This window comes from Dipteris shenzhenensis, chromosome 11, assembly GCF_047967505.1.
Source record: "Dipteris shenzhenensis isolate YYH24624 ecotype China chromosome 11, Dip_SZ_1.0, whole genome shotgun sequence".
Taxonomy (NCBI): Eukaryota; Viridiplantae; Streptophyta; class Polypodiopsida; order Gleicheniales; family Dipteridaceae; genus Dipteris; species Dipteris shenzhenensis.
This window is the reverse complement of record NC_141606.1, coordinates 44,975,040-44,987,300: the sequence shown is the minus strand read 5'-3', so window position 1 is coordinate 44,987,300 and position 12,261 is coordinate 44,975,040.

The following is a 12,261-nucleotide window of genomic DNA, read 5'->3' as shown; positions in this document are numbered from 1 at the left end:
AGGAGTCGGAGAACTTTGGAAGGGCTACGTTTTCTCTGTTGACAGCTCGGTCATCCGAGTTTACAGTACAGAGTTATTTATTGTCCAAAATAGGGACAGTTCGTGATTAGTGTGCAGACAGCCATTTTGCAGACTGTATATCTTTTCACCTGTGCAAAATCTGCCACTGCGTTCAATTAGAGAGTTCTAGATCCTTTAAAACACTACAACTTTGCTGTTGGATGCAAGTTGATCCAACTTTTGGATCAAAAGATATTGCTGTTTAAATGCAGTGATAGCACAAGTACAGTGCCATTTTTCTTTTTGCAGATGTCACAAGGGTACAACGGATGCATGATATTGTCGCTTACTTGGATGCAGAAATGATATAGTAATACATGCCATTTGGATGCCATTTTGGTTGTCAATTGACACATTTTGGATGCATCATTCCTCACATGCTGTGAGAGGTCTCAAGGTTGAGCAGAAAATACAGCCTTGGTAACATTTGTGAGGTGTCTTGATGTTGAGTTCAGTGACATTGATAGTCACTTTGCATTGATTTGTTGGGTTTATTTACATCTTTTGGACAACTTTGGTCCTTCAGTTTTATACTGACTTTTCATAGGGGAGAGGAAGCTATTTTTCAGGAGAGAATATCTGAGAATCCACAAGGATTTGGCTCTTGAGGTCAACTGACAAGTTGCATGGTGTTCTTTCTCATACCTGGGTGTTCCCACTTCTGCTACGCTATCTTGTTTGACATGGTATCAGAGCACTTCAATGCTTATGGGTGAGCTGCTATGGTAGAGTGGTGTGTTGAGGCAGAACTGAAAGAAAATAATACAACGTCTGTGCTCAACAGATAACACGATCTTGTATGCAAGAGAGAAAAAAAGATAATATGGAGAATCAAAAATTTGATTACTGTAGAACTGATGCAATAGATGGCACTGCCTCCCAACCGTGTGCTCTAATGAAAAGCTTCGATGGCATGCTAGAAACAGTAGAAGACGGAGGCTAGATGCTAAGGAATTAGGGTTGCTATAGCTAGTGATGAAATGGGCTTCATAGGCTTGCTCTTATATAGCCACCAATCGTAGTCAATTAGGCTCAATTGGGTGACCAACCCAGTTCGCCTAAAACGATCGACTGGGGTCAGTCCCGAAATAGGCCACCGACCATACGATAGAACCGATGCGCAAAACAGAGCCATCCAGGATCATCTAACGCTCCAAACAGGCCCTGCAACCCGAGAGTGGGCTACCTCGGGAAATGCTCTATCTACCCTCAGTGCGGTCAGTCAAGGGATGCCTTCCCGCACTTGCATGTAGCCTAGTTGGCAGTGTGCCAACTCTATCTAAAGCCATCTAGCCATCAGGCCACACATGGCCCCCATCTAGTGTCCAAACAAGGACCTACCAGATAACCGAGCTACTCAAATTCCTTCTCCTCAGATGGGGGGCTTACAAGTAGAGTTAACTGGTTCCTGCGTAGTTACACGAGAGTGGAGCATTAATATCTAACACCCCCCCTCAATGTCCACCCGTAAGTGAACTTACTTTTTCGGCCCAATGCCAAGTCGATGAAGATGCCTCTCCAGCAAGTCTCTTCCAAGAGCCTTCGTGAAGATGTCCGCAGCATTATTTGTAGTTGGACAGTACACCAAGTTGACCTCTCCATCCATGATGGGCTCGCGTACAAAGTGATATTGAATCTCAATGTGTTTTGTGCAAGCATGGAACACCGGGTTCTTTGCAATCGCCATGCAACTCTGATTGTCACATGATAACTGCATAGGCTTATTCTGCACTACTGCACCCATGTCCCCCAAAATCCTCCTCAACCACACTGCCTCACAAGAAGCAAAGCATGCTGATTTGTACTCGGCCTTGGTAGAAGAAAGAGCAACTATGGGTTGCTTCTTACTGACCCATGACACAACTCTAGATCCAAGTGAGAAACAGTACCCTGTCACCGATCTCCTGCTGTCCACGTCTCTTGCCCAATCCGAGTCACAGAATCTAGTCAAGATGTTGCCCTTGGTATAGGTGATGCCATAATCAAGTGTGCCTTTGGTGTATTTCAGCACCCGCATCCTTGCTCTCCAATGGTTCTCCCGGGGCTTATTGGAAAACCTGCTTAGTACACCAGTCGCAAAACTGATGTCTGGTCATGTGTTGCACAGGTAAATCAAGCTGCCCACAAGCCTTCTGTACTTCACTTTGTCCACTAGTGGTGATGAATCCTCGTTTGAGAGCTTCGCGTCAACCTCCATAGGGGTACCAACTGTCTTGCATTCAGCCATGCCAAATGCCTTCAGTATCTCTCCAACATACTTCAGCTGTGAAATGAAGATCTGTTCGGCTCCTGCCAAACTTGAATCCCCAAACAGAAATGCATCAGTTCGAGGTGTGTCATTTCAAACTCTCTTCCTAGCAAATGCTTTGTTTGCGAGATCTTCTCTTCATGGTTCCCTGTTATGACAAGGTCATCCACATAAAGGACCACGATCATACACCTGCCTCCTTCTCTGAAGATATACAAATTTGCATTAGATGGGCTCCTCTTGAACCTATTTTGCAAAAAGTAGGCATCAATTCACTGGTACCACGCTCGTGGGGCCTGTTTCAGCCTGTAAAGTGCCTTCTTCAGTTTGCAGACTTTACCTTTGAACCGAGGATCTCAAAACCTGGTGGTTGTTCCACGTATACCTCCTCCTTGAGATCTCCATTCAGAGAGGAAGATTTCACATCCATCTAAAACACGGGCCAACTTCCCTGGGTAGCTAAAGCCAAAACACTACGAATTGTGGTTAGTCGAGCTGTGGGAGCAAACGTATCTTGATAATCAAAACCATGTACTTGTGCAAATACTTTTGCCATGAGCTGAGCCTTGTACTTATCCAACATGCTGTTGGACTTGTACTTGGTCTTGTATACCCACTTGGTGCCGATTACCTTACATTTTGGTGGTCGATCCACAAGGTCCCAAGTGTTGTTCTTCATTATAGAGCCATACTCTGACTGCATAGCCTCCATTCACCTATCATTGCCCTGTGCCTCTTCAAGACACTAGGGTTCATGAGCACTGATCACTTCTATCATCAAGGCATAGTTGACCAAGTGTTCATGCGCCCTTCTTTGCTCCTCTAATCTCTTGGACCGGTGGTGTTTGGATGGTTTCTCCTCAATGGCTAGAGGTTCTCTACCATCCAAAAGCTGCTTTACCCACTTCGGGAATCATCGTTGCCATTGTGGTTCTGCAGGCTCTTCTTCATCTTCTTTGTCTTGAATCCTCCCAAGCACCATTGGGGGAGTTCGGTCTGCTACTGGTGGCGATACTGGATGGATATCCTAGTCTTGGTTGTGTGAGAAGGAAGCATCCTCCTCCAATTGATGCAGCTATTCTGAGAAGACCACATCACATCAGGGACATGCATAAAACAATCACATCCAAAAACTCTAAAATGTGCAGCTAAAGGTTTCTTACCAAAAAAGGCTTGCAGTGGAGTCATCCCATTCACAACCTTCATGTAGCTACGATTCAGGATGTAAACTACAGTGTTACATGCTTCAGCTTAGAAAGTCTTTGGCAAATCTTTCCCTTTCATTATACTCCGGCCCATTTCGCAAATGACGCGCATCTTGCATTCTGCTACCCCATGTTGCTGTGATATATGTGGCGGGGGTTTCTACCTCTTGATTCCGTGACTTTTACAGTAACTTTCAAATTTAGTTGAGGTGAACTCTCCACCTCTATCAGATCTCAACTTCTTCACCTTCCTCCCCATTTCTTTCTGGACCATTACATGCCATTCCTTGAACCTACTAAAAGCCTTGTCTTTAGTCTTCAGGAAGTATATCCATATCCTTCTACTGTAGTCGTCGATCAGCATCATGAAGTAGTAGGAACCACCCAAAGCTTCTGTCTCCATCTTTCCGTAGAGGTCTATGTGAACGAGCTCTAGAGGAGCCTTTGCCCTACTAGCCTCTTTAGGAAAGGGATGCCGATGCTGCTTGCCCATCATGCAAGCTTCACATACATCAGGCAGATCTGAAATTTCTGGTAGGTCTACAATCATTCCACTTTTATGCATCTCCTTCAAAGAACTAAGGTTTAGATGACCAAACCTCTCATGCCATAGCTTAGTGTTCTTCACATCCGCTCGAGCACTAAATGCTTGAGCACTGAATGCTGAGAGTCTATAAATGTTGTTGTGCCGTGTATCTTTACCAATGACCTTCCCTTGAAGATCCAGAATCTATGCACCATTCTTATCGAATTGAACTTTGAGATCCCGGTCCGTGATCGTAGAAACGGACAACAAGTTCCTCTTGATATCTGGCACATAAAGAACATCGGACAACTATTTTACAACTCCATCTAACTTGAGAGCAATCGTACCTTTTTCTTTTGCTGGACATTTTGCATCACTGCCAACTGCTACTAGGATGTCATTCCCTATCGTCTGTAGAGAAGTATACCAATCCTTCCGACTGGTCATGTGGCATGATGCACCACTGTCAATGATCCACGGTCATCCGTAGGTACATGAACTACCTCCGTGCAAATCTCCTCAAGTGCGACAAATAGCTCTACTGGTACTACTTGCGCGATGTTGCTGGACTCTTTCTTTACTCTGTTCTTCTCATCTGCAATCTTCTTTCAGCACTCATTCTGCTTGTGCCCTGCCTTGTTGCAATAGAAGCACTTGATCTTCTTCTTTCTCTTTTTATCATCAGAAGAAGATGGGTTACTAGAGTCCTTACCCTTACCTTTCTTTGATCCAGTCCAAAAAGATGAATCGTCTCTAGTCCTTGTCTTTTGACGCATCTCCTCCTCCAGAAGCATCGCACTGAAATCCTCAAAGTTGAGGGGTAGATTTATGTTCTGCGTATTCAGTGCCGTAACAATACCATCGTACTTTGGTGGGAGAATCTATATGCACCTTCGTGCTAGATTCTCGCTGGTGATGGTGATGCCAATCGCAGTCATCTGATCGCGAGTATTCTTCACCCTGGTGATGAACTTCTCTGCCGCTTCAAACTCAGACAACTTCTTGTTTGCAAGTTGAGTCTCTAGATTCTGAATCTGCGTCTGATTCATGGTCTCGTACTGATTTTTCAAGACCATCCATGCCTCCTCCACTGTGGTGACATGTTGAATTAATGCCATGACGGAATCACTAACACTGCAGACAATAGAACACAGCGCATCTGCATTTGTTCTTGTCCACACGAGAATCTCATCCACAGTTGGTACTATCTGTTGTCCTGCATTGGCTAGATCCCCAGTCTTGCAACCGGCCTCAAGTCCACCCTAGTAGCAGTGTCCCAAAGCTCATATGCACTTAAAATGGTCTTCATCTTGAACTTCCAGAGTGGATAGTTAGAGCCGTCCAACTTTCCGCTTTCGCCGAACGGTGGGATTCGCAGTCTTGCCAGCTGGGCCCTCTCTCACAATTTGCTTGCAAACAGAAAATACACTACCAAATCTTCTTGCTAGAGTCCAGGCTCTCATACCATGAAAGAAAATAATACAACGTCTATGCTCAATAGATAATAGGATCTCGTACGCAAGAGAAAAAACAAGATAGAATGGAGAATCAAAAATTTGATTACTACAGAACTGATACAATAGATGGCGCTACCTCCCAACCGTGTGCTCCTATGAAAAAAGCTTCGATGGCATGCTAGAAATAGTAGCAGAAGGAGGCTGGATGCTAAGGAATCAGGGTTGCTATAGCCAGTGATGAAATGGGTGTTGAGATATCGAGCTCACTCGTGATATGCCAAGGTGACTGTTGTGCATTTATGTCACCGACTTGTTAGCTATAGATGCAATTGGTACATCGCCCATGAATAATAGTTGGATGACAGCTATCCTTATGTACTCTAGTTTGTGAGTCAGTTAGTATGCCACCTTAGTTAGCTGAGTTTGGTTTGAGACCCATATATAGGGTTCTTTTATTTCTTTGTACTAGAGTTCTTTTGGCTTTCACAACTAAGAAGAGGAAAACTATTTTTAGCCTCCACCTTTGTGTATATTCCCCCATTGTGTATGTGAGAAAGCCATAAGTGAGACTCCTTCCTTCTTGTAAAGAATGAGGGAGAGAGATAGGAGACTCAAGTGTAGCTTTGTTCACAACACACAAAAGAGAGAGGACACAAGGTTGGAGGGTGAAGTCTTTCTTCACTTTTGCACACAACAACAATACAATAGAAGAGGGAAATACCCTATATGTCAAAACCTAGAATACGTGGTTCATATGTGAACCCAAACCAAAAACATACGTGGTAGTCTAACTACACCACGAGTACAACTAACATAGGCGGTGACATAAATGATAGTCATCCAGGAGATATATCGGGGGTAGAGCTTGATATCTCAACACTCCCCCTCAAGCTCAAATCCATCTCACGTACACCAAGCAAGCTCCTAAATCTGCGAAGCTTCTCGGTACCCAATGCCTTCATAAAAATATCAGCCACCTGCTCCTCAGTGCTGACATAGACAAGATCAATCTCACCAGCTAGAACCTTCTCTCTCACAAAGTGATAATGCACCTCAATGTGCTTCATTCTAGCATGATAAACTGGGTTATTAGCAAGCATTATGCTGCTAATGTTGTCACAATGAATGACAACTGCTGCATGAACTGACTGTCCCATATCTGCAAGTAGCTTCCGTAACCAAGCTACCTCACATGCAGCCATTGCTGCACCCCTGTACTCAGCCTTTGTGCTCGACAAGGCAACTGTTGGCTGCTTCTTGCTGCTCCAACTGATGGCACCACTCCCAAGGGAAAACATAAAACCACTAGTAGATCTCCTGTCTGAGACACTACCAGCCCAGTCAGCATCTGTGTATCCATGTACCTGTAATGCACACTTAGCTTCATAAAACAGTCCATAATGCAACGTGGACTTCACATACCGCAGTATGCGCCTAGCCGCATCCAAATGTGGCTTCCTCGGTGCCTGCATAAACTGACTCACTAGCCCCACAGCATAGCTCAAATCTGGTCTGGTTATAGTCATGTAAATCAAGCTACCTACTATGCGCTTGTACATAGTAATATCTTCAAGAAGCTCACCTGTCTCTGCATTAAGCTTCACATTCTGCTCCAATGGAATAGAGATAGGCTTACAGCCTGTCATCCCATATTTGGACAGCATGTCCAAACCGTATTGCCTTTGCAATAGCCATATCCCACTCGGGGATCTAATAACCTCAATGCCCAAGAAGTAACGCAGCTCTCCCAAATCCTTCATCTCAAATTTCTGCTTCAACAGCAGCTTCACTTCATTAATGTCTGCATCACTATCACCTGTAATAATCAAGTCATCAACATAGATGACTATAAGCACAATCCCTCTGTTTGTCCTTTTCACATAAAGTGAAAAATCTGAATTGGAGATCTGAAATCCAATAGTGACAAGATATTGCCCTATCTTGTCTGACCATGCCCTCGGCGCCTGTTTTAAGCCATACAAGGCTTTGTGCAACCTGCATACAAAATCGGGGTGTGAATTATCCTCATAACCTTCTGGCTGCATCATATAAACCTCTTCCTGCAAATCACCATGCAAGAAGGCATTTTTCACATCCATCTGATGCAAAGACCATCCCTTTGCAGCAGCCATAGCAATTACTGCTCTCACGGTTGCCATCCTTGCAACTGGGCTGAAAGTTTCCTCATAGTCAATTCCATATGTCTGTGCAAAACCTTTGGCAACCAATCTTGCCTTGTACCTGCTAACAGACCCATCAGCATTGTGCTTTACTTTGTAAACCCACTTGCAGCCAATAGCCTTCTTATCATGAGGCAAAGGCATCAAATCCCAAGTGTGGTTTGCATCCAAGGCAGCCATCTCTTCATCCATAGCTGCTTCCCAATTTTTATGCCCTGCTGCATCCTCAAAACATGTGGGCTCTGGCTCCTCTAGAACCTTGACCATATAAGCATAGTGATGTGCTGTATACCCATCATATCTCAGCCTGTCAACTGGATACTTAATACGAGTGGACCTCCATACAACTGGATCAGTTGCAGGAGTCTTTAAATCATGCCTGCTTTTCCTTGCACCAGGTGTAACAATAGAAGGAATCCCAAGTTCCTCATCAAGACTCATTTCAGAGCCACTTGACTCTCCATCAACATGAGAGCTACCAGCAGACACATCAAACACTGGAGCATGGTCCACTTTTTCTTTTCCCTTATGTGATACCTGCACAACACTATCAGGACTGTCATGTGACGATTCACTAGATCTCAATCTCCCTGTCCATGCATTAGATCCACTAGTAGAGGACTCTCTGGGTCCACTCAAGGCTTGAGATTGCTGCTCTGCATTTATTGCAGCATTCCCATTTCCTGCATTTGCATCTCCTACCATAACAGTTGGTGCATACCAGTTGCTCATTTCATCAAAAACAACATCTCTGCTCACTTGCATTTTGCGGGTGGAAGGGTTATAACAGCGATACCCTTTCTGGTGCAGAACATATCCAATAAAGATGCATTTTTCTGCCTTTGGATCCAGCTTTGTTCTCTTCTCATCAGGAACATGAACATAAGCTATGCAACCAAATACCTTCAAGTGAGAAATATCTGGTTTTTGGCCTGTATACATTTCTTCAGGCGTCATGCCATGGACAGCTGCAGTGGGGGTTCTGTTCATAATATAAACAGCAGTTGCTACTGCTTCAGCCCAAAAATAATCAGGCATGTTTTTCTCATTTAGGATCGCCCGTCCTACTTTTGCAATATGCCTGTTCTTCCTTTCTGCAACCCCATTCTGCTGAGGGGTAGACCTGCATGAGTACTTCCTTTGAATTCCCTGTTCTTTCAGATATTCACAAAATTCTTCTGAAAAGTACTCTCCCCCTCCATCAGATCTTAGCACTTTAATATGCACACCTTTCTCTTTTTCAACCATGGCCTTAAAAGCCTTGAAATGGCTGAACACTTCACTTTTGTGCTTCATAAAATAAATCCACACCTTCCTAGTGTAGTCATCAATAAACGTCACATAATAATGGCATCCACCAATAGAAGCAGCTTTGGTTGTCCAAACATCTGAATGGATCACTTCCAAAGGTCTTCTGCTCACCTTAGCATTTTTGGGAAATGCATGTCTGGCCTGCTTACCCATTTGGCATGCTTCACATACCTTTTGCATTCCCTCAACTTTGAATTTAGGCAAACCTGCAACAATGTTTTTCGTTTGCATAGATTTCAGCCTTTGTATATTCACGTGCCCAATGCGCTTGTGCCATATCTCAATATCTGCAATGACACCTCTCCCATGCGCAAACATAGCAGCTTTCACCTCAGGCATATCAACATCCAAGGTGAACATTCTGCCATTTTTGTTGCCTTTCGCAACCAAGCGGCACTTATTTTTCAAGTCCTCAACAAAGCATCCATCAGGATTAAATCTAACCTGCAGACCTTGCTCAACCATCTGGCCAACTGAAACCAGGTTCTTAGTGATTTTTGGAACATGAAGTACATCTGCCAAGTACTTCGTTTTGCCATCCTGCATAGCCAATGGCACTTTACCAACCTGCGTAATTGGGTGCGCAGTATCATCACCTGTTTCAACATAACCTAGCTTATCCAAATTTCTAACATCATGAAACCACTCACCATGACTGGTCATGTGGTTAGAGGCACCTGAATCAACATACCAAACATCATTGCAAGCTGCAGCATCTCCTGACATGGAGTTAACCATATGCTGCATCACAAAAAGGTGCTCATTTCTGTCGTCACCATGCCCACTTGATGATGCATAGTTGCTTTGCTGCAACTTCCCACTTTTGATGTCATTCTGTTTTTTATAGCATGTATTCTCCTTGTGTCCAGGCTTTCCACAATAATAGCATTCTGTGCTGCTATTTACTTGCTGGTTCCTTTGCCATGAACCACGGCCTCTTTGGCTCCCCCTGCCTCTAGAACTACCACGTCCTCCTCCATAGGACTGGTTTTCCTGTTGTTGTTGTTGGTTCTGATTTCCTGCACGGCCTCCAAAACGGCCTCTTCCTCTACCCCTGCCTCTACCTGTATTCGAGTAGAAAGCAGTCTCTTGAGAAGTTGAGGTGGTTGAACCACCATTCCTTTGCTTTTCACTCAGCAAGAGAGCAATAAGTTCCTGAAAATCAGGAAATGTTTCACGGACTCCAATGGATGTCCGAAACTGTGCATAATCTTTCCCAAGACCATTCAAGGTCACGGACACTAAGTCCTCATCATCAACAGGTGCTCCAATGGAGGCAAGAGAATCTGCAAGGCCTTTCACCTTCAAGGAATACTCATTTATATTCATATTTTTCCTTTGCACATTGTGCAACTCCTGCTTTAGCTGCATCTTTCGTGCTTTGGTATTTGTGCTATACAGCTTCACCAATGTATCCCATGCCTCCTTAGGTGTCTGTACATCCTGTATATGCACAATCATAGAATCTAAAATGCTAACAGACAGCCAATACATGCATTTTCTGGCTTTTTCATGCCATTCTTTAAAGGCCTTCAATTCAGCAGGAGTGGGAGCAGCACCCAACACTGGTTCTGCAGTTTCACCACTGATGTACTCCCAAACTCCCTTTCCCATAAGGAAGTTTGTCATCCTGAACTTCCATGCTTGGAAGTTATTCTTGTCAAGCTTCTCACTGACAATGGTAGACAGATTCTCAGACATTTAACAAATCACGAATTGCAACAGCAACCTGTAAACACAAGAAATGCCTCACAAGGGCAAATAGCAAAACTTCTGCAAACAGCCTCACAGGGGCAGATCCGCAACACTGACGAAAGTGGTATTTCACCACACAGTCACTTCCTAGTGACGATTTTGCATCAACAGGCAATAGGCATGAATCTGCAACTCCCAATATCTCTGCACACAGGCATACGATGCAATTTCTGTGGCACCTTTCCACCGACTAGCCGCGCCAGCGAAAAACAGGGCCTTTTTCTGAGTGCCTGCGAAGAACTTCCGCCTTCAAAACGGGCCCCGAATGTGCTCTCGCCACACCGCGAAGGGCCTCTCAATCTGAAACAGTGCACTCCTGCACTTCTGGCTGTGCTACCTGCAGAGATTTGCTCCCAAACTCGAAATAGGAAAGTAACACTGGTCCTCTTACCAAGACACCACAAACTTGGCTTGCTTTCTTGAGATCCTTACCACGAACAAGGCTCTGATACCATGTAAAGAATGAGGGAGAGAGATAGGAGACTCAAGTGTAGCTTTGTTCACAACACACAAAAGAGAGAGGACACAAGGTTGGAGGTTGAAGTCTTTCTTCACTTTTGCACACAACAACAATACAATAGAAGAGGGAAATACCCTATATGTCAAAACCTAGAATACATGGTTCATATGTGAACCCAAACCAAAAACATACGTGGTAGTCTAACTACACCACGAGTACAACTAACATAGGCGGTGACATAAATGATAGTCATCCAGAAGATATATCGGGGGTAGAGCTTGATATCTCAACACTTCTCTCCTACTATCTTTACATGGTATCAGGGCCTGGTTCGTGGTAAGGAGCTCAAGAAAGCAAACCAAATTCGTGGTGTCCTGGTAAGAGGACCAGTGTTGCTTTCCTTTTTCGTCTTTGGGAGCAAATCTCTGCAGGTAGCACAACCGGAAACACTACTACACACGCATCCTATTGCGACATTTACGTACCGACGATTAGCGCCCGCTTAGCATTAATCGTCGGTATAAAAATCGGGTGTCGTAAATCGTCGCTATATAGCGACTTTTACTAAGCGTCGCTATATAGCGACGTTAGTAAAAGTCGCTATATAGCGACTTTTAAAGGTCGCTATATAGCGACACTGAGACAATATATTATAGCGACGTTTTACAGAGAGGTTTTTTTTTTTTTTTAGCCTTAAAAATTATTTTCTTTCAATGACAAAATTTTTTAAATTTTCATACATGTTTGAGCTCATAGAGAATTAAAAAATGAGAGCATGTACATCAAGCCTTTGAAGCTCATATATTCATGTCCAAGTTTGAGATGAGAAAAATCAAATTAAATAAGAGCATTTACATCAACTGTTTCATCTTGAGCCAAGTCTAAGGCGCCAAGCAAGTCTATCTCCAACTCTATACCAAGTTGATCTCCTATATCATCATCATACTCTAGCATCGTACGTTCACCTAAAAGTATTTGATCATCTTCTTCAATTAAGCTTAAGTGTGGTGATTGATCTTGACGATTGTTGTCTTCCTCGTCAATATCGTGATCTCCATC